The sequence below is a fragment of the Lepus europaeus genome, chromosome 22, assembly GCF_033115175.1.
Source record: "Lepus europaeus isolate LE1 chromosome 22, mLepTim1.pri, whole genome shotgun sequence".
Lineage (NCBI taxonomy): Eukaryota > Metazoa > Chordata > Mammalia > Lagomorpha > Leporidae > Lepus > Lepus europaeus.
Window position 1 is genome coordinate 10629382 of NC_084848.1, and position 4813 is coordinate 10634194.

The window sequence follows — 4813 nt, forward strand, 5'->3', positions numbered from 1 at the left end:
TAGCAGAGGGGCCCTGTCTCCACAAAGCTTAGTGGTATGGAGGCTCCTATAGGAGGACAGGATGCTCATACCTTTCTTCTCTCTCTGGTCTTGGCCTTCTTCCTGTAAGTTTTCTCCTTCCCAGTACAGTTCTATGTTTACCCCATGTTGTACGATGTGGAATTCATCTTAAAACCTACATAATGCCTGCTACAAAGAAAGAAACGGATTTTGACAAGTTGTGTACTTTGGGTTATTAGAGTGATCAAGAAGGCCTGAGACAGTAATACTTGAGCTGGGATCTGGGCACTGAAGAAGTAAATCAAGGGAAGATTTAGGGAGAGAAGCCTTCTAGACAGAGGAGAATGTGGAAAATCCCTAAGATGGAGAAGAGTTTGATGTGTGTAAGGAATTGAAAGAAATCAGGTTTCAATGGTTGGAGCATAGAAGTTGAGGCAAGACAGAAAGGAAGAGGCATGAGAGAAAACCGGAGGATTTTCAGACCCAGCAGGGGCCAGATCATAATAAATGGCCTTGATGGCCAAGGTGAGGCATTCTTATCTCACTGCAAAGAGTCATGGGAAGCCCCTGAAGAAACCATCACATTTCTGATTCTAATTTCAGACATTAAAAGATAATTGTTGGTCCTGTATGGAGAATGGGCTAGAAAAATCAAACTGTATCGATAATGGGCTATTTGACAGATGGTGATAGCTTTGGATAGGTGGTGGCATTATAATTGTGCAAGGAAATGAAATTAGTTGAGATAAATTTGAGAAGCATAACCAGTTGGACAGGTTAGTTGACAGCATTGAAGGGTGAAAGAAAGAAGAGAATAAAGGAAGACCCCCAAGATTTTGACTTTAGCTCTTGGGGAGGAGGAGGTTAGTTGTAGGAAGACACAGGATGAAGACTTACATTTTGATCATATTAGATTTGAAACATGAGACATCCGAATAGATTCTAGAGGGCAGCTGAACACCTGAGTTAGAAGTTCAGAGAGCAGGGGCTGCACCTGTGGCATAGAGGCTAAGCCCCCATCTGCGTCACTGGGATTCCATATGGGCACCAGTTCATATCTAGGCTGTTCCTCTTAAGATCCAGCTCTCTGCTATAGCCTGGGAAGTCAGTAGAGGATGGCCCAAGTGCTTGGGCCCCTATACCCACATGGAAGTTCCAAAGGAAGCTCGTGGCTTCGAGTCTGCTCAGTTCTGGCCGTTGTGGCCATTTGGGGAGTGAACCAGTGTATGGAAGACCTTTATGTCTCTCCCTCTCTCTGTAACTCTACCTCTCAAATAAATAAATAAATATTTAAAAAAGGTTCAGAGACCATATCTGGGCTGGTACAGCGGTTTGAATGAGATTTGAGCGGGTCCCCCAGATATTCTTGTGCTAGAAGCTTCTTCCTCAGTAAGGTAATGTCAAAAGATGGCAGAGTAGGGCCTACCGAGAGGTGATTAGGTCTGTAAAACGGATTAATGAGTTTCTTGCAGGACTGTGTTCTCTTCCCCCATCTCCCTCCCTCCCTCTTCTCTCTCCTCTCCTTCCCCCTTTCTCCCTCTCCCTCCCTCAGGAAGTCGCAAGAAAGCAAATTGTTATCAAAAGAAAAGTCTAGTCCCTCCCCTACATCTTGCCTCCTGGCTCCCACACATGCCCCTCTGCACACAGCATAGACTAGAGGGCCCTCGCCAGAAACCAGTGCCTCACTGTTTGGGCCTCCAGAACTGTGAGCTAAATAAGGCTCCTCACTTTGCAGGTCACCCAACCTGGGGTATTTTATTATAGCAACAGAGAATAGAACAACACAGTGTCTTACCGACATACATTCTTTTCGTTATTACTTTTCCACGTGTAGTTATGTGGCAATACTTGCTCCCACCTCCAGCTTTTCTCTATTTCTGTTCGTTTCTTAGGTTTCACACATTTGCCTACTGGCTTTCTGCCATAGCTGCTTTTTACCACCTGTAGTTCTGTGATCCCACCTTACCTCCTCCCACAAACTTGGACGTTAATAACTACACTTACCAAGCCTCCTGCTAGACTAATTTAACTGGCTGCCACGTGTTAATTTCTGGTGCTTGTCTGCCGCCGACCTCTGGCCTCTGCGCCTCATGGCACGTCACTGTCTCCTAGTTGACCTCCAGCCCCCAGGTGCAGCTCTGAGACTGTGCTCTTGTTGAGGACTCCCAGGGCCTGCATTAATTTGGAGGCCTCGGGGAGGGGGACAGAGTTTAGCCAAGCAGTGTCTGGTGAATGGAAGGATCAGCTGTGACTTTGGTGGATCTGTTAATGCTGCTGCACTGATAGTTGGCTCATGCTCTGCTTGGAGGCATAATCCTTTGGCACAAACAGAAAGGTTTGCCCTGGAACTTCTCCACCGTATGGATGTCTGCCTGGAGCTTGTCGCTTTCACAGAGCCTTCAGCTGTGATTTTTCCAGTAAGACATTTTGCTTGAATTATGTATCCGACTGTACTTGCTATAGTTACAGTTATAGACGGTTGTAACTAAAACCTTCTGTCTTGGGTATCCTGTTGGTTTTTTTTTTTTTTTTTTTTTTTTTTTTTTACTGAAACTGTCTACTTTTAAAATGTCTCCCTGTAATAGACAATTCTCAGAGGTGTTGTGTAGCCCAGAAGCCCGTTCCCTGTTAGAAGTCCCTGCCACAGGAGAGTTGGTGTGAAACAGAATGCGAAATGCCACATAGTGGGCGTCTCGGCCTTCTCTGCAGCTTGGCCCAGAGGGTGCCCTACATTTGGTCAGTCGGCTACGTGATACAGACCACTGCAGGAGGACAGTAGGGCCAAAGCAACAATAAAGAGTAAAAAAAAATAAAGCAAGGGGTGGGAGTTTGGCCCAGCAGTTGAGTCACTGCTTGGGTTGCCTGCATCCCATTTCGGAATGCCCAAGTTTGAATCCTGGCTTCTCCAATTTCAGTTTCCTGCTAATGCACACCCTGGGAGGCAGCAGGTGTTGGCTCAAGTGGTTGGGTCCCTGCCACCCACAAGGGAGACCTGGATTATGTTCCAGGCTTCAGCCTGATCCAGCCCCAGCTGTTGTAGGCATTTGGGGAGTGAACCAGTAGATGGGAAATTTGTTTGAGATTTGTCTCTCTCTCCCTTTCCAACAAATAAAATAATTTTTTAAGTTATTTCTTTTTATTTAGTAAAATTTAAAAATAAAAATGAAGGCCGGCACCGCAGCTCACTTGGCTAATCCTCCGCCTGCAGCACCGGCACCCCGGGTTCTAGTCCCGGTTGGGACACCAGATTCTGTCCCGGTTGCTCCTCCTCCAGTCCAGCTCTCTGCTGTGGCCCGGGATTGCAGTGGAGGATGACCCAAGTGCTTGGGCCCTGCACCCCATGGGAGACCAGGAGAAGCACCTGGATCCTGGCTTCGGATCAGCACAGTGCGCCAGCCGTAGCGGCCATTTGGAGGGTGAACCAACAGAAGGAGGACCTTTCTCTCTGTCTCTCTAATTTTGCCTGTCAAATAAATAAATAAATAAATTTTAAAAAATGTAGGGAATTTACTGCAGGCGCGAGGTCAGGTGCAGGCGGCTAACTGAGCTTCTGCATGATAGACAGGTAGACAGGGTGACCTTGCTGCAACCCAACTCCTTGGCCCACCACACAGCACGTTGCTGACATCTCTCTGACCGCCAGACCTGAGTCCGACAGCATTCTAACCATGACTTTCAAGATTTTCCTTTTTCGTGCAAGACTTATGGTTAAACTTCCTGTAAGGTTGTAGTTTATATTTGGGATCGGATTTAAAAACCAAGGCTGTTTGGCCCAGGGAAGGATTTTTTTTTTTAATTGGGCAAATTTTCAACTCTAAATCAAAACATGAAGCAGACCAAATCCACTATAAGTATCAACAACCTACAAAAGCTACAAAACCTGAAATGAAACTTTCTAAAACCAAACTGAAAAGTTCATCCTTGGAAATCAGATAGTAGCCATGAAATCATGGAAAACACAGGCGTGTTGGCTAATAAGATTCAGGCAGAGTCGAACGGGCACATGTCTTCAGCTAATGACTCATACTGTTTTGATGAATTCTGACCAACTCCAAGGCTGATGAAGATAGGCAGCTAGCTTTTCGTGGGAGAATGTGGGACCCACGGATTGTGTTCCTCCTAGCTGTGCTGTCATTGCTTAGGCACCGTGATTAGGCAGCCAATCCCAGTTTGTTAGTAGCTCTGGTATCAGAATGCATGCCCTCCGGAGATTACTGTTGCTTGTGGAAGTTGGTTTGGAAAAGGCCTGGAGTATCCTTTGAAGCAAAGTCCTTCTGCCAACCTCATACACAAGTCGACTGGCTTTGTCGAGCCTGTGGATATTTACCACCACAGATTTGTGTACGATGCACAAACCAGTGCGACTGAACTATCAGGAACCAGCTCTGCTTTTCAGCAGGCAAGCGAGGAAGGCAATCAGATGACCAGTTAAGTCTCTAATGAAGAAATCCAGCCAGGATCAGTGGAACAGACACCTTCTCTGCCCGATTCTCAGTTAGATGTGTCTTTTGCTGACAACAGTTGTCATTCAGCTTCCTCCCAAAAGATGCCCAGCTTGTGTTGCAGTCGGCTTGAGCTGGAGCCTGGGCTTCACGGAGCTCCTGTCCCTTCAGAAAGCAATCACAGCGGAGTGGTCTCTCCCTTTGCAGATTCAAAGTTCCATAGCCAAGTTGCCTGTATTACTCAAGCTTGATGAATCTGTGAGATAAACTTTGCAGTGGCAAAAGTTCAGAAGAGTCCTGCCGAAAAGAAAGTGGTTAATGAAGTCCAGCAAAATGAATTTAAAAATATGTTTACACAGCGCCAGATATGA

General features: G+C 46.2%; 1 pseudogene; it reads left to right on the forward strand.

Moving 5' to 3' along the window:
- The first annotated feature begins 516 nt into the window (after positions 1 to 516).
- On the forward strand, positions 517 to 4813 carry LOC133751183 (phosphatidylinositide phosphatase SAC2-like; annotated as a pseudogene).